This window comes from Pleurodeles waltl, chromosome 1_2 (genome assembly GCF_031143425.1).
Source record: "Pleurodeles waltl isolate 20211129_DDA chromosome 1_2, aPleWal1.hap1.20221129, whole genome shotgun sequence".
NCBI classification, from domain to species: Eukaryota; Metazoa; Chordata; class Amphibia; order Caudata; family Salamandridae; genus Pleurodeles; species Pleurodeles waltl.
This window is the reverse complement of record NC_090437.1, coordinates 884,016,051-884,034,726: the sequence shown is the minus strand read 5'-3', so window position 1 is coordinate 884,034,726 and position 18,676 is coordinate 884,016,051. Positions and strand designations below refer to the sequence as shown.

General features: G+C 43.6%; 1 long non-coding RNA gene across 1 annotated transcript in view; it reads left to right on the top strand.

Annotated features, from left to right (window-relative positions):
- LOC138295884 (uncharacterized) overlaps positions 1 to 18,676 on the top strand; it is a 53,219-nt gene that overhangs the window by 25,084 nt on the left and 9,459 nt on the right. Inside the window, exon 3 of the long non-coding RNA XR_011203707.1 lies at positions 11,792 to 11,881. This is a non-coding gene — a long non-coding RNA (uncharacterized lncRNA). The remainder of the gene's footprint in view (positions 1 to 11,791; positions 11,882 to 18,676) is intronic.

Genomic DNA, 18,676 nt, shown 5'->3' with positions numbered 1-18,676 from the left:
GCCAGGTCCAACACCCAGCATATAAAGTGCTGGCTGGAGGTGACAGAACCCACATACAACAACTAGACCGGTCTGTATTAATGTATGTTTTTAACTGTTAGGCCTGCACACAGAACAAAACATATGTAAGTGTATGTAACAAGTAATATTGTCTATGTGATAGGGCAAACCGAGTGAAATGTGACACACTTAACATTGTAGTTATGGAAGTTGGGAGCCAGCATCCCAGTTTCTTTGTATTCATGTTATCAACCCCAAAGAGATGGTGAGTAGTGGAACACAATGAGTTCATCCACTGTAATGTTCAATTTAAAATTACTGCATATCCCCTTTTACCCAGCCGCCTCCTTGTGAATTTTTACCACACAGTCAAGTCACAAGAGGCAACTTAGGCAGATTTAAAAATAAAAAACACACAATATTTAGGTTCAAGGATTCCAAGCAAAATCTCACAGCCTGAGGCCAGTACGCTTTTAACCTCGACTCCGACGGCCCATGCCAAGCAGTTCCCAAAATTGTTCAACAATTACAGTTATGCTGTTCCCTATCTGTGACTCACCAGTATGATGAGACAAATACTTTTACCTGCGGTCTTAGCTTCTCGGGGAATCAGCCGACAGCAGGTCTGTCCCGGAGGGAGGGGACACTGATAGTGTTATTAGAGAGATTTAATAGAAAGTGGATAATGTGGAGTTCAAGATCATCAGACCTATCACCCATGGAGGTCCTGGATTCTGTTAAGGAGAGACTGGGAAGAAGGATGTGGAGGTTTAAGAGGACCAGGCTCGGAGGGAGCAAGGCCAGAAAGAAGTGGAAGAAAAACACCATGCGAAGAGCCCATATTCCTCCCAGGCTACGACTACCTTGATGATCCAGAACTTCAAGAAGAAGAGGCTCATACTCTTCCAGGTAAGATGACCGACCCCCACCCTTCCTTAGTCTCTTATGACTTATTCGCCATTAGGCTCACTTTAGAGGTTGTTTTATATTTGCATGGTCCTGGAGCTAATATTACCACCTAAAGCCCCCTATTCCGGGGCCATAAAGGCTGCATTAATCAGCTCTACCCCTTTCAGGTCATTGTCACCATGACAACACTTTACTTTTAGTAAAATCTTTTAGTCATACAAACATCTGAGTCCTGTTTCTGCTAAACCTGGAGTGTAGGTGCCACTAGAGTAAACACATGATGTCATGATCGTGTGTATCTGCATTGCAAAATTGTCACAAGCCCCTATTAGATGGAGCTGTATGTGTGAAACACACCTGTTTTCCCTGTTGTTGTCAAAAATGGTTTGGAGTGGCATTTGCCACAGATTTATGTAGCGGAGCACTGAAATTACGTGCATGATACATTTTTCTTTGGTGCACATAGACTTGGCTGCAGTACACAGAGATGTTACACTGCCCCGTAGAAAGGAAACAAATTAGAGGGAACATTGCTTCCAACCCTAACCCCCTACAAACCCAACAACCCACTACTAAATTAAAAAAATCTGAATTACATTTTACAAAATTTAATTACACATTAAACATCTTACAAACTATGCTAAAAATATTCTTATGATAATATAAATACCTAATAATAATATTGTAGCTAATAGAGACTAAATTAATTAAAAAACAATATTTATTACAAGTATATTACAATGAACAACATTATATACTATGATATTTGAAAAACAATATTATATAACTAAGAATCTTCCATATTCAGCCCCACAATATTTTGAGGTGATTATATTTTTGATACGATATTCTGGTATCAGAATATTTTTTATTTCATAGTTTTTAAGAATACTATTCATTTCAAAGTATGTCGTACTGATTTAAGCATAGATCATATTGAATTTGGCAATTATAATATTTATTTTTTAAGTGTTTCATATAATTTCAATACATTCATTTCAAAATAAAATATATTTATTTTAACATGTGCCATATTCATTTCAAAGGTTATATTCAGTCAGACAATACATCTTTATTCGGTTTATATAAAAAAACATAAAAGATGATGCTTACAACATATAAACCATGTTATACCACAATTACAATACCGGTCTACAATACATACAATTTTAAATCAAATGTTTTAAAAAATGTAACATCTACATTTACAAAGCATACAAAAGAAAACAAAATGCATATTAATTTTAAAAAATCATCGCAAAAAGCAAGCTGAGCTCCTTGTACCGACAACCCATATTAGAGTATGCCACCATAATATGAATAGTGTTGCAGATATTGCTGAATGCCTCCTCTAGATTTAATAGATATTGCTGCTGTTTGATGCGGAAATTGGGAAAATGCCAACATAAAAATACATATACAAAAACAATACAAAAATACATTACAAAAATGCAATAAAGGAGAAGACCAAGCATTGTAAAACAATGACTAGGGCCCTGCCTGCCTCCTTAGGCTAGAAGCAGCATGCATACATTTACAGACACCAAGATCAACAAGTTTATATGGGAAGCATTGAAGGTAAAAAAGTGCCACTCCACATTGCCCAATATCTACCATCTCTAGAACAGGTACTAAAAACTACTTCCTCGCTTTTTCGTATAATTTATAAAAGGGGAAGAGATGTAAAGTGGATTGAGTTGCTGCTGAATCACATAGGCACAGAGCGAGATGAGCATTTATGAATGCATCCTTTGGGAAGCTGACTACAAATGTGCGCTATTTATTCTAAAGTGCCAACAGGAACCTGTGATGGATGGAAGGAACAAGCTGTAGTGATGGCTCCATAGACTCAGTGGTAGAGAGTGTCTCCCTAACCCTATTTTTTGTAACTTCCATTCACTGTCTGCCCAGGACACATTTACTAAGGAATATTTTTTAAACAACATCTTTGGTGGTGGGCCTAATATATTCGGGGTTGTTGAAAAGCTTCGGCTTGACTAACATGGAAAAAGTGTTCTTAAGGTAAGACAGCCAGGGAATTCTAAGTGCAAGGTCATGTCTCCGACAGTCTAAGGTAACACTGCGGACAAAGGGAGTCTCTTTTTTGTTCCATATTGTCATTTATATTAAGAGGGGAAGAGGCTAATGCAGTCTTGTAGATAAGACACTCCCAATCCAGCACGGCAAAAGACTGCAGAGGTACTAACAGGCACTGCTAAGAAACGTTTTAATTAAATGTTCTCTGATTTCTAAACAGGCAATGGGTCACACATTCCCCAAACACCTGCACCGCATGTGAGGGTGGAAATACATCCAGCTTTATAAATGTTAATCATTGCGGACACGGGTTTAGAGCGTAACTTAGCTGAACATCTAAAAACTGCCTTGTTGCATTGTTCAAATTGCATCATATTCAGTTCAGCGTGTGTCATGTTCTTCTTAACACGTCAGTCACTTCAGAGAGTGTCATCGTTTTTAATGGAAGTCATATTCTTTCAGTGCTTGCTATGTTCCTTTCAGTGAGGGCCAAATTCAATTCCGTATGGTTGACGGCTATCTTAGTATATGTTTTATTCAATTTATTATATGTGTTATTCGTATCATTCACTAAGTAATGTATTCATTCTGCTGTGTGTATTGTTTGTTTTGCTACATGCAATATTCATTCTACCATGTATTGTAATGGTTTTGAAATATGTTACATTCATTCTGGAATGTGTTGAATTATTTTTGCGATGTGCTATGCATTCAGAGTTCTAACATTTGTAAACCTGTAATTTTGTCATGCATAAAGTCTATACAAATAACGAAGCAAAACCGAAAATGTGAAAACCTTTCATATACTTGATTGTGAATTAAACACAATATTTCAATATTTGAGCATTTATTTAGAGGCTGCTTGTTTTTGTTTTTTTAGTGTACTGTTTTGTAGTTCCCCATAGAAATTACTTTCGCTGATGGTCCCAAACTTTTAATAATGACTTAGTAGGGGTCCCCGATTCCAGCAGTGGTTCAGTGGGGGACCACAAAAGTCAAAAGGTTCAGAACCTCTGGCTTAACACAATGACCATACATGTTTAGAATCACGGCTCCCTAGGTTTGTCTTCAAAACACACATTATCATAAGTTCTGAAATCGAGTAAGCCCTCACACTTTCTCAGTCGCAGCTGAATTACAAGGACAATGGCTGCTTCTAGAGATTTTGTGTCACCAAGAGGGCATTTTGATGGAGCAAGTGCTAGCTCAGTATGACATCACCACAGCACACCACATTTTGCTATATATCTGTGGAAATGTGGCCCAACATGCACCATTTCTGCTGCTAAATGTGTTTGGCCCCTATGAAAGTCACTCTTTAACCCCTTCGGTTGCCTTTAGTTGAGTGATATGGGCGGCCAGCATCACAAATTTCTCATTGTTTGGATGGATCTTGCCCCACGTGTGTATCCAATTTATAGATCAAGCCTGTGTCCAGTACACCGGTCATACTGGGGCTAGGCACAGGATGAACAGGGACTAGTCCCATAGCTACAGCAACACCCACACACCACACCAACAACAGCTCCACACAACCACCCTTTAGTTCTGCACCTGCAGGGCCCATCACTGCCTTACAAACCGTGGCACCACACGGCCCCTCCACCACCGCACTTCCACTCCACACAACGATACTGCCACGCCACCATTCCACTTCAGTCCTCACACCACTGCAGTATTGACCACAAATGACACATTATCACGACCGCACAACCAGAGTCCTGCCCTGCCCATCACTCCCCCCAGCACCAAACGCACACAGCACTGCCCTAGGGAGTCTGCCTGCCTGCCACCGTGTATGAAGATCCTTGTCATTCTCAGCATAAACCGGTTAGCATAGACCCATCTGCATTGTTAATACTTGCTCTGTTTTCTTAGCAGGTGAGGTTCAAAATATTTAAATATCCCTGACTCAATTTGACCTTCTGGTCTAGGCCTAAGTAAATGCGGAAACGTGATTCTCTGGCTGCTGGTGCGGCAATTACAGACATCCTGCATCTGAACTATTTAACTATTACACAATTCATTATACACAAAAACCACTTCAGTCATGGATGTTCTACATCAGCAAATGCCAGACATTGTTTGAAATGTTCTCAAAGAGGGCAGAGTGAATGAGGAAACTTGTAGTTTACGTTTGACTTAAAGGTGCCCGTGATATTTTAAACTTTTCATAAGCTTCCCTTTGTAATTGTTACACGCTGTGCATTATTTCCTGCTTTGAACCACAGGTATGCACTTTGTCACGTCTTTACGTACTAGTCCCCCTTTTTTCTCTTCATCATGATCCTTTGACCTTTATTTACATATTAAACACTTAGGAACCCTGCACGGCAGAAGAGGGGGCTGTAAGTATTGTACAGCAGACAGACTGGCTGCATAGGCATGGAAAAAATAGTACGAGCTTTAGTGCGGCAAAATGTACTGCCTTTTTGGACAAAGAAAAAAAGCGAAGGTGGATGCAGTTGCCGTAATATTTCCTTAGCCGTGTTCCCTAATGCTGAACACAAACCGTGCTGTGTTTGCACTTTTAGCCAATACCTGTTATGTCGGTTTCACGGGTTCAGAATGCTGTCAATAGCCAAACCATCAGTCAAGGTCAGTTTCAAGATGGGCGTGTTTCCTTCTTAGTGGGTTTCATTAGTGTGGGTTATACACAAAAATACACAAAGCAGCTGCGTACCGGAGCCATTTGTGCATGTAAGTGTGACTTACTCATACTAATGGATTGGTTTGATTGCAAGAAATTCACAAACGGTAACCTTCACCCTTGTTTCATTTTACTCGGGCAGTGTTGGCTCACGATAGTGTGCTGTTGTACCCGAGTACAGGCCTCCGCATCGGTGAAAAAAAGGATTTCACAATTGTTTTCCAAAAGTGCAAGATGAACTTCTACTGATACAACTTATCAAGCATACTTCTGGAAAGTTTGTACATTTTCAAAGATTGTGAATCTGCAACAAAAGGAGGGAATGACTAAGTGGGTGCGGATTTACCACCGTTTTTCATGAATCATGCCTAAAGTCTTTTACCTACAATGCTTCAATCAGGGCTCAGGCACTCACAGGTTACCACATTGTCCCTCCTTGGCATAAAAAAAAAAGAAAACAATTTTTGCTCTTCAGGGTGGCCCCAACTGGCATATAGGCTCTCCGACTTTGCTCCGCACTCGGGTGATGGCCCGATTGGCATGTCAGTGTTGCAGTCTTAATGGCAGTCCCCTCTGAAAATGGGGTCGCTGACTTTACTCCATACACAGACGATGGCCCAACCAGCATGGCAGTAATGCAACCTTCAAAGCAGCCCCTCTGGCATATGGGGTCACAGACTTTTCACCGCACGTGTGATAGCCAGTTGGCACAGCTGTAATGCAAGCTTCATGGCGGCCCCCTCTGGCACATGGGGTTGCCGACTTTACTCTGCACACAGGAGATGGCCTGATCGGCACAGCAGTAATGCAACCTTCTTGGTGTCCTCCTCTATCATACGGGGTAGTCACCTTATGTTGCATACAGGTGACAGCATGATCGATGCAGCAGCGGCTAGTTTCACGATGGCCCCCTTTGGCATATGCGCCACGGACTTTAGTCTACACGTGGCGACGTCCTGATCAGTGCAGCAGCCACTTCATCACACTTGCCAGGATCTGCCACTGGACCTTGCTCGCTCCAGGCACTCTCCTCTTCCTCAAAGGGCACACTGTTCTTGACAAGCAAGCAGGTGCTGTTGCTCCAGGCTCCGGGGCAGGTGGTCTTGGATTTCCCTGGGTGATTGTAGGAAAGTACCATCTTGCCTGGCATGTTACCCCCATTTTTCACTGTATATATGTTGTTTTAGTTGTATGTGTCACTGGGACCCTGGTAACCCAGGGCCCCAGTGCTCATAAGTGTGCCTGAATGTGTTACCTGTGTAGTGACTAACTGTCTCACTGAGGCTCTGCTAATCAGAACCTCAGTGGTTATGCTCTCTCATTTCTTTCTAAATTGTCACTAACAGGCTAGTGACCATTTTACCAATTTACATTGGCTTACTGGAACACCCTTATAATTCCCTAGTATATGGTACTGAGGTACCCAGGGTATTGGGGTTCCAGGAGATCCCTATGGGCTGCAGCATTTCTTTTGCCACCCATAGGGAGCTCTGACAATTCTTACACAGGCCTGCCACTGCAGCCTGAGTGAAATAACGTCCACGTTATTTCACAGCCATTTTACACTGCACTTAAGTAACTTATAAGTCACCTATATGTCTAACCTTTACCTGGTAAAGGTTAGGTGCAAAGTTTCTTAGTGTGAGGGCACCCTGGCACTAGCCAAGGTGCCCCCACATTGTTCAGAGCCAATTCCCTGAACTTTGTGAGTGCGGGGACACCATTACACGCGTGCACTACATATAGGTCACTACCTATATGTAGCTTAACAATGGTAACTCCGAATATGGCCATGTAACATGTCTATGATCATGGAATTGCCCCCTCTATGCCATCCTGGCATAGTTGGCACAATCCCATGATCCCAGTGGTCTGTAGCACAGACCCTGGTACTGCCAAACTGCCCTTCCTGGGGTTCCACTGCAGCTGCTGCTGCTGCCAACCCCTCAGACAGGCATCTGCCCTCCTGGGGTCCAGCCAGGCCTGGCCCAGGATGGCAGAACAAAGAACTTCCTCTGAGAGAGGGTGTTACACCCTCTCCCTTTGGAAAATGGTGTGAAGGCAGGGGAGGAGTAGCCTCCCCCAGCCTCTGGAAATGCTTTGTTGGGCACAGATGTGCCCAATTCTGCATAAGCCAGTCTACACCGGTTCAGGGGACCCCTTAGCCCTGCTCTGGCGCGAAACTGGACAAAGGAAAGGGGAGTGACCACACCCCTGACCTGCACCTCCCCTGGGAGGTGTCCAGAGCTCCTCCAGTGTGCTCCAGACCTCTGCCATCTTGGAAACAGAGGTGCTGCTGGCACACTGGACTGCTCTGAGTGGCCAGTGCCACCAGGTGACGTCAGAGACTCCTTGTGATAGGCTCCTTCAGGTGTTGCTAGCCTATCCTCTCTCCTAGGTAGCCAAACCCTATTTTCTGGCTATTTAGGGTCTCTGTCTCTGGGGAAACTTCAGATAACGAATGCAAGAGCTCAGCCGATTTCCTCTGCATCTCTCTCTTCACCTTCTGCCAAGGAATCGACTGCTGACCGCGCTGGAAGCCTGCAACACTGCAACAAAGTAGCAAAGACGACTACTGCAACTCTGTAACGCTGATCCTGCCGCCTTCTCGACTGTTTTCCTGTTTGTGCATGCTGTGGGGGTAGTCTGCCTCCTCTCTGCACCAGAAGCTCCGAAGAAATCTCCCGTGGGTCGACGGAATCTTCCCCCTGCAACCGCAGGCACCAAAAAGCTGCATTACCGGTCCCTTGGGTCTCCTCTCAGCATGACGAGCGAGGTCCCTCGAATCCAGCAGCTCAGTCCAAGTGGCCCCCACAGTCCAGTGACTCTTCAGTCCAAGTTTGGTGGAGGTAAGTCCTTGCCTCACCTCGCTAGACTGCATTGCTGGGAACCGTGCAGCTACTCCGGCCTCCGTGCACTTCCGGCAGAAATCCTTTGTGCACAGTCCAGCCTGGGTCCACGGCATCCTAACCTGCATTGCACGACCTCCTAAGTTGTTCTCCGGCGACGTGGGACTTCTTTGTGCGACTTTGGGTGAGCACCGTTTCACGCATCCTCGTAGTGCCTGTTTCTGGCACTTCTCTGGGTGCTACCTGCTGCTGAGAGGGCTCCTTGTCTTGCTCGACGTCCCCTCTCTCTCCTGGTCCAATTTGCCACCTCCTGGCCCCTCCAGGGCCAAAGCAGCGTCCAAAAACGCTAACCACACGATTTGCAGCTAGCAAGGCTTGTTGGCGTTCTTTCGGCGGGAAAATACTTCTGCACGACTTTCCACGGCGAGAGGGATCCGTCCACCAAAGGGGAAGTCTCTAGCCCTTTTCGTTCCTGCAGAAACCTCAGCTTCTTCTGTCCAGTAGAAGCTTCTTTGCACCCGCAGCTGGCATTTCCTGGGCATCTGCCCATCTCCGACTTGCTTGTGACTTTTGGACTTGGTCCCCTTGTTCCACAGGTACCCTAGATTGGAAATCCACAGTTGTTGCATTGTTGGTTTGTGTCTTTCCTGCATTATTCCTCTAACACGACTTCTTTGTCCTTAGGGGAACTTTAGTGCACTTTGCACTCACTTTTCAGGGTCTTGGGGAGGGTTATTTTTCTAACTCTCACTATTTTCTAATAGTCCCAGCGACCCTCTACAAGGTCACATAGGTTTGGGGTCCATTCGTGGTTCGCATTCCACTTTTGGAGTATATGGTTTGTGTTGCCCCTATCCCTATGTTTCCCCATTGCATCCTATTGTAACTATACATTGTTTGCACTGCTTTCTAAGACTATACTGCATATTTTTGCTATTGTGTATATATATCTTGTGTATATTTCCTATCCTCTCACTGAGGGTACACTCTAAGATACTTTGGCATATTGTCATAAAAATAAAGTACCTTTATTTTTAGTATAACTGTGTATTGTGTTTTCTTATGATATTGTGCATATGACACTAAGTGGTACTGTAGTAGCTTCACACGTCTCCTAGTTCAGCCTAAGCTGCTCTGCTAAGCTACCATTATCTATCAGCCTAAGCTGCTAGACACCCTATACACTAATAAGGGATAACTGGGCCTGGTGCAAGGTGCAAGTACCCCTTGGTACTCACTACAAGCCAGTCCACCCTCCTACAGTGATGCCCCCTTAAACTTTAGCATCCACTCCTGGTCACAGGCAGAAGTCTTGTCTTGCAGAGCTTCTGCTCCTCACACTGCCTGACTGGCTACCTGGCAGTTGCCAATTTTGGGGGCCTCGGGCTCTCCTTCCTATAGTCCATTTCCAGACACAAAATATGATTTAGTGTCTGAGTCTTTGAAGTTTGTGTTGAGGATCTGCTTACTTTTGCAGTGCCCACTTCTCTCCCCTCGCCTTCCTCCAGAAAGCAGTCTATCACAGCAGGAATGTCCCAAATCTGATAGCCACACACATAAGCCATGGGAGTGACCAGAGGTTCACACCTGTCTGCCACAGTGGTATGTGCATTAAAGGGTTATCCCTACTCTTTATGATTCGCTCATCAGCCCCATCTCTTCTCTAAGATGTGACCAGGCCTCTTCCCAGTGACCTCTCTCTGAAACAAAGAGCAACCTTTGAAGAGTACTGAAGACCATGCCTTTTCCTTCCTCTAGTGTGTGTCCCACCCAGCTCACAGTAATGCAGCAACCCACAAATCTGTCTGGGGGGATCCTATACCTCCTCATGCTTCTCCATCAAGCCTAGGGTCTCCCAAAATGGAACCTAGAATCTTTCATGTATTATACCACTCACAGGCACACGTACTCCCAGCACATGCATGCAAACCCACATGTGCTGCATAGTGCTACATACTACCTTAATGTCGGCTAAGGGTAGGTTAAGCACACAGCAGCAGTACTTTACATGAGTGGGCCTGTAGGCCTCACTCCAGTGACACTGGTAAAAATATCTGTTCACTCCTACTGATCACTACAGAGTGTCACACTGCGCTCGTGCTACTAACTCCTGGTAAATGCAGTAGCCCTTCACCATTATGAGGGTAGCACTTTGGGCACCCCCAGTCCAACAAGACGTAATCCATGAGTCAGGCTTATATCATGGTGTACAGGCATGATCCGTATTCACCCACAGCGACAAAGGATCCAGATATCTTTGCAGCTGGGGCAGAGCAACAGGTCCACCACCACGCAAGGACTTTTCCTTCCCATCAGTGTTAATAATAGAAAATCCACGCCCAATGGGATGATAATTTTGTGAACAATATTTAGGGCAGGATATTTTTGTCAACTAAACGTTTGGTATGCAATATTCTGGCATGCAACTGGTGCCAAGGACCCCAGCAAAAAGCAAGGAATGTGTCCCTCTTCCTCTGGTTTTGCAGTACAAGACAACCTAAACTAGGACCCAGTGGGATGCTTGTGGCCATGAGCTCTGCTGCCACTTCACCTGCTCTGCTAATAATAGATAAGTCCAGTACAGTTGTTATGTAATTGGTGAAATCTAGCACAATTTCTTAGAAAACCTTCACAAACAATTGTATTGTGTATGGTAGGTAAAAAAAGCTAAACAAAGCAAAATTGTTCTTATTTAGCATCTCATACTTCACTTCTGTGGGATCTAAACATTGTAATTAACAGGTATTACTATAACCCAATTTAATTTTACTCAGTTTACCAGCTTCAGAAAGAAGAAAGAGTAGGGTAACTTTGCTGGGGTTCGAATGGTCTTGCTAAGTGAGGATTTGTGGATGAGATGTACTTCTGGGTGGCTGATAGTTGAAAATCATAGCATTTTAGAGGTGTGTTGGGTGCTTGTGACTTTCCTTTCTACATATTACTGATTGAGTGGTTGTGTGACGCTTTTTAATTTGGGTGATGTTTGTAGCATTGTGATACTTGGCCTTACAGCAAATTGTAGAATAATAGTAAGTTGGACAGGAGGGTAGGAGCAGGTGACTCGATGCAAGAGTAGGCTGGTTCTTGGACTCAGAGAAAAACGGGTGAGGGATGGAGGGAAATGGAATCAGGGTGAATGCATGCTTGCATGAATGAATGAATGAATGAATGAATATGCCAATAGGTGCTCTGAAGGTTTTTAGATTTGACACAGCACTACTGTGATTAATAGCAATGTTAAGTCTACATTAACCATAGTAACTTTGATTTGCAGACTATTGATTTTTGTCTTCAATAAATGTGTTCAGGCTTCAGGAAGGCACAATAACCTATTTCCCTTCCACAGATTGGTGCTTTGACTGGGAGCGCCTGTGCTCAGCAGAAGTCAGAAACTGGACCTAGACTGGACTCCACACAATGACCCCAGGCACTGAAGGTAAGGCGAGAGTCTCCAAGAGATTCTTGGGTGGAGAGTGGCCAAGCGCTCCACCCGTCCTTCTGGTCCCGCAGCGTTAATCTGTTTAAATCCTTACGAACTGTGTGAAGTCTGCTTATTCATGTACAGTAATGTTTATTTGTTGTGTTTTTGAAGAAGTTCCAGATTGTTATCTGGGTAGGCGATGACATGTTAAACCGGTTTGGGTAGGGAAGGGGGGAGCCCCAGGATATGAGGAGCCGGAGGTACAAATGCAATCCATGGTGCAGAGCTGAGAGCTCTAGAATGGAAGGATTAGGAAGACAAGCAGGAGTGCCAGGACCCTAGCACACACCCTAGTGGATGAATGTGTGACTAAGTGACGAGCAGAGAGTTAGCCGGTCTGGATCTCAGCAAGGCTCCATGGGAAATGATCAGAACATTTTAAATCAAAGTAGTCAGCAGACAACGGTAAAAGTAACTCTCCTACCTTCCTCCATGAGAATAGAAAAGAACTGTTAGTCCCACCCACCCCTTTTTTTCCTTCTACCCACCACCCACATGAGATGAGCTGCAGCATAAGGCTGGACAATACCTTGATGGTTTCCTGTTTGTAAATGAAGAAATGGTGAGTGGGAGGGGATAAAGAAGTAAAAACAAGAGCAACTCTCAGCAAAATTAGCTCCCGTCCATACGATGCACAACCAGTATAGACCAAGCATTTGCAATACAATAGGTCTCAAATTTGCTTGAGTTAGAGCTATTGGCATTGTAAATTCCCAACTGGACTTTTCTTGCCACATAAACTGGTCAACCATGCTTCATAATTTAGTCTTTTCCTGCTATATAATTCCAGTGGGCCTGCATATAACTCAAGCACTTCCATTTACCTACTTCCTCTATCTGCAGCAAAAAATGAAAATGTTGCCATTTAGCATCCTAACTTAAGTCTGCCATGCTAATTCCAATAGAATATCACTTTCACCACCCTACCATCAGCACTGCTGGCTGGCTAACACAATTCCCCAAAAAACAGACACAAGATAGCCACAGAGGAGCAATGGGAGAAATAAACTAGAAGGGTCATCCAAAAATATCAAGAGTGTTCAAAGAGTCATAGTGTAAGAAAGGTGTTAAATTGGCCTGAATTATGGTCATAATTGTAATAAAGAGAGATTATTAAACATATACAATTATCATATAAACCTTTACCAGAAATAAACTTTTGGCATTAGACTGTAATGCTCAAAACAGCCCATGGAGGGCACCATAAGAAAAATATAACTTGTAAGAAACATTGGTTGTAACCACATTGTTAACTTCAAGAGGAAATAACCCCATGAAAAAATACAGGAGAAAGTAATGCAGTGTAACCATATACTTAGCCCATAATAGGCCTACTGCAATGATATTACAAACAAGGCCTTTAAACAAAATGTTTCTCAGCCGAAAAACAAAAATTGTAGCCAAGAGAAAGCTTAAAAGACAGTGAATGGTGGGAGGGATTATTATTTTGGGGTCCCCACTAACCTAGTGTGGGGACACAGAGATAATGTAGAGAGAAAGAGCGTTTTGAAGGTGGTCCCATTGTCCTAGGGCCACCACAGCCTGAGTTATAAGCAAAAATGTTTTGTAAAAGTAATGCCCTGCAATGCATTATGGGACAGGTTTTTGGGCTGCAAATATTATAGTATGTTGACTGCAATGCTCAGAACAGCCTCTAGAGAACACCGCAATAAAAATAGCATTCGGAAGCAGCAGGGTCACACAACCATGCTATCAGCCTTTAGAGAGCATAACCACATGAAAGAAATTGGAGAAAGTAATGCAGTATAACTATATATTTAGCCTCAAGAAAACATAGTGCATTACACATTTTCAAGACTAACAGAACTATTACAATGATGTTATAAACTAGGCCTATTAAACATAATTCCTCTCAGGCCTAAAACAAAAGTTTCAGCCATTAAAAAGCTTTAAAAGAAAACGAATGGTGGTGGGGTTATTATTTTGTAGTCCCTATTAGGATAGTGTGGGATCCCAGTGATGATGTAGACAGAAAGAGCACATTCTGGTGAATGTTTTGAAGGTGGTCCCATTGTCCCAAGACCACCACAGGCTGAGTTATGAGCAAAAATGTTTTGAAAAAATAATGCTCTGCAAAGCACTATGGGACATGTTTTCGTGCCATGAATATTTTACTATGTTGATATGACTATAATGCTTAGAACAGCCTCCAGAGGACTCCACAATGAAAATAGCATTTGTAAGAAACATGGTCATGTAACTGTATAGTTAGCCCATAGAGGACATAACGACACAAAAGAAATGGCAGAAAGTAATGCAATGCAACCATATATTTAGCCCCTATAGGACATAGTACATTACACATATTCAGGGCTAACAGGCCTATAGCAATGATATTACAAACAAAACTCTTAAAACACAACCTGTCAGCTGTAAAACAAAAGTTCCAGCCACAAGAAAGACTAAACAGGCACTAAACGGTGGGAGGGGTTATTATTTTGGGGTACCCACTAACCTAGTGTGGGGACCCAAAGATGATGTCGCTTTGAGGAGTTCTGTTTTCGTAAAGCATTCACCAATGTCAAGTGTGACCAGCGATCTAATACGGCTGATCGAGTTCATAATGGTCGCGCCCTAGGGGGCAAATTATATTTAGGCCATTTCTGCCCCCTTGGGGGCAGATAGGTCTATTTTTATGAGGCCAATCTGCCCCAAAGGGGGGCAGAGACCATTAGACACCAGGGAGGTCTTTTTTTAAGGTGAATTTCATGCAAGGGGAGCAACCCCTTAGGCAAGGGTTACTCCCTGGGTGGCAAATATATTTTAGGCCATGTCTGCCTCTCCTGGGGGCAGATCGGCCTATTGTTATTAGGCTGATCTTCCCCCAGTGGGGGCAGAAACCTCTTGGCACCAGGGATCATTTTTGTTTTGTTTTTTTGTTTTTTAGAGGTGGGCCGCTCCCTAGGGGTCAAATTATAGTTAGGCCATTTCTGCCCCCCTTGGTGGTAGATCGGCCTATTATTATGGGGCCAATCTGCCCCCAAGGGGGGCCAGACACCACTAGACACAGGGAGTTTCTTTTTTTAAGGCAAATTTCACGCAAGGGGAGTGACCCCTTAGGCAGGGAGGCACATTTATTTTAGGCCATTTCTGCCCCCCCGTGGGCATATTGGCCTATTATTATTAGGCAGATCTGCTCCCAAGGGGGGCAGAAACCACTAGACATCAGGGATCTTTAGGTCCATATTTATAGTTTTTTAACACTGCATTTGCACCGCTTTTTGACGCAAAAACTGCACAAACTTACAAAATACAATTGTATTTTGCAAGTTTGTGCCGCTTTTGCTTCAGAAAATGACTCAAATGCGGCGCTAAAAAAGTATAAATAAAGGCTTAATTTTTTTGCGTCAATTTTACGCAAGGGGAGTGACCCCTTAGGCAAGGATCGCTCCCCTGGGTGGGCAAATTTATTTTAGGCCATTTCTGCCTATTTCTATTAGACTGATCTGCCCCCGGGGGGGAGTAGAAACCACTTAGCCACCAGGGATTGGTGTGTGTGTTTGTGTGTGTTTTGTTGGCGGGAGCAGCCCCTTGGTCAAGGGTCGCTCCCCATGGGGGCACATTACTGTTGGCCAAATAGATTGGCCTATTTTTGGAAGGCCCATCTGCCCGCATGGGGGCAGAAAGCCCACCACAGACCAGGGAAGATTTTTTTTCAAAATAGGTGGGTGGGGGTATGGCCATACCCCCACCCTAAATAAATGGGGCAAAGATGTTCTGCCCACCAGTGGGCAGATGGGGCAATTACCCCCGATCAACACCCGGGGGAGCAGAAAGTCTACTAGATGCCAGGGAATTAAAAAAAAAAATAGTGGGGTGATGGCTACCAATCAGGATGGGCCTGGTTATGCCCCCACCCCAACTGAAGGGGGTAACAGTCTTTCAACTCTTCCCCGACACACTAAAGCATCTTATCCCACGGCAAGCAAGAGGACATTTGATTATTGTGGGTTTTGGTTTTACATTTGGGCCATGAGAGCTTGGCTAACTCTCAAAATCGTCCCACTTGGAATGGTGAGGGCTGCACTTTATGGACTTTGGGACGCTACCATGTAGAAAAATCCACAAGACCTAGACACATCTGAAAACTAAACATCTGGGTGATTCCAGGGTGGTGTGCTTCACATGCACCCCGCACCATTTTCTTATCCACTATGCCCTGCAAACCTCCAACTTTGCTGGAAATCACACATTTTACCCGCATTTGTGTGATGGAAACTTCCGGAATCTGCAGGAATTCACAAAATTCCTACCACCCAGCATTGTCGCATCTATACCGATAAAAATTCTGCCCCACTTGTCAGCCTAGAAATATTTTTTTTCAAACTGCCCTTTTGGACCCGCTTTAGTTCCCCTTCAATTTCGACATGTTTTTGGCTCTTCCCTATCACAAGTGAGATATCATTTTTACCGGAAGACTGATGGGTGGTAGGAAAATATGTCCTGGTGGGGTGATCCCACACAGAAATGTAGGAAAAGTGTGATTTGTTAGCTAAATTTGAGGTTTGCTGAGGATTCTGGATCAGAAAACATTGGAGGATCCACGCACGTCACACCTCCCTGGACTCCACTGGGTGTCTAGTTTTCAGAAATGTCTGGGTTTGGTAGATTTCCCTATATGGCTGCTGAGCCCAGGACAAAAACGCAGGTGGCCCCGCAAAAACAGTTAGTTTTGTATTTGATAATTTTGATGTGTCCTCATAGTTTTTTGGGACGTTTCCTGGCGTGGGCACTAGGCCTACCCACACAAGTGAGGTACCATTTTTATCGGGAGACTTGGGGGAATGCTGGGTGGAAGGAAATTTGTGGCTTCTCTCAGATTCCAGAACTTTCTGTCATCAAACTGTGAGGAAAATGTGTTTTTTGACCAAATTTTGAGGTTTGCAAAGGATTCTGGGTAATAGAACCTGGTGAGAGCCCCACAAGTCACCCCATCTTGGATTCCCCTAGGTGTCTAGTTTTAAAAAATGCACAGGTTTGGTCGGTTTCCCTAGGTGCCGTCTGAGCTAGAAGCCAAAATCCACAGCTAGGCACTTTGCAAAAAACAGGTCTATTTTCTTTGGGAAAATGTGATGTGTCCACATTGTGTTTTGGGGCATTTCTGTTGCGGGAGCTAGGCCTACCCACACAAGTGAGGTACCATTTTTATCGGGAGACTTAGGGGAACGCTGGGTGTAAGGAAATGTGTGCCTCCTCTCAGATTCCAGAACTTTCTGTCACCGAAATGTGAGGAAAAAGTTTTCTTTTAGCCAAATTTTGAGGTTTGCAAAGGATTCTGGGTAACAGAACCTGGTGACAGCCTCACAAGTCACCCCATCTTGTATTACCCTACGTTTCTAGTTTTAAAAAATGCGCAGGTTTGCTAGGTTTTCCTAGGTGCCATTTTTATCGGGAGACTTGGGGGAACGCTGGGTGCCACATGACTAATGTGGGGGACGGTGAACAGCTCCAGTGAATTAGTTTACTGTTAATATTGTTTCCGTTTGAAAGTTACGCTCAGAGAATGACAATTGAGTTTATGATTTTAAGTAGATGAGATGTCAACGCTGATAAGATGGATCAGGCTGTGCCGGATGAGTGCTCCAAGGCACTAAGGGGAAGATTTAAGAGTCCTTTGCACCATCTAACAGCACATTAGTGTCATTTTTTTACGCTTATGTGGTGTTAGATGGCCAAAAACACCACGCCAGAATTACAAAGTGGTGCAATGCATGCATTGTGCCACTTTGTAACCCTTTGCGTTACATCATGCATGCACCATGCATAATATATGCAAAGAGGACGTTACCTTGTTAGGCTGGAAAAATGGCACAGAGAAATCTAAGAGATTTCTTTCTGTCATTTGTTTCGGCACTTTTAATGTCTGCTCAGAGCAGGCGTTAAAAGGAGGCACACCATTATTCGCAATGGGCCTCAATGGGCTTTGTAGGATTAGCGTCAACATTTTTGACGTTAACCCTGCAAAGCTCCAAACTAGCATCAAAAAGTTTGATGCTAGTTCCCTAACTACCACAAGGGTGCACCTTATCTTCGACTTAGACTTCAATAAATCCACACAGGAAAACCCACACGACATACTATTCAAGTACAAACCATGAAGGTGTATTTAAGAATCAAATGATTACAGAAGGCAAAAATAGTTAGGTCAAATCAGTAATTTCAAAATGCACATTAGTGAGAATTAGCATACGGCTGGAAGACAGATATGAAGTCTACACAGTTTAAAGCAAGGACAAGTCCTGTAAAATCTATACGTATAGTGTCAAAAAGCGATGCTTCATGGAGTCATACTCAAAAAGTCCCAGAAAAGTCTCTAAGCCTCTAAGTATTAATTTAGTAAGAAGACAGACGAAAGAGCAGATTTATTGCACTTCTTCAGAACTGTATGTCCTTTAGATTGACTACACTAGGCCTCGACTCCTTCTTGAATTTTTAAACCATGACCATGTTTTCATTCTTATTATCTCCAGACCGAGAAATGTGCACTGAAATATCATGTACTGTGATTCTGTCATAATAAGACTTTGTCCTTTGTGAGCTCTAGAGGAAGCTTACCTCTAAAATTTAACTGTTCAAGGCTCTTCCAGTTCTTCTTGCCTGAAACTCAGTGGGCCTATTTACTTCATAAGTATGTCATAGTTTTACGTGTACCAAGATTTGCATTGTCACACCCAATGACATTAGGGTAACTGGAGACTAATTGTCATTCATTTAGGGGATGATATTAGA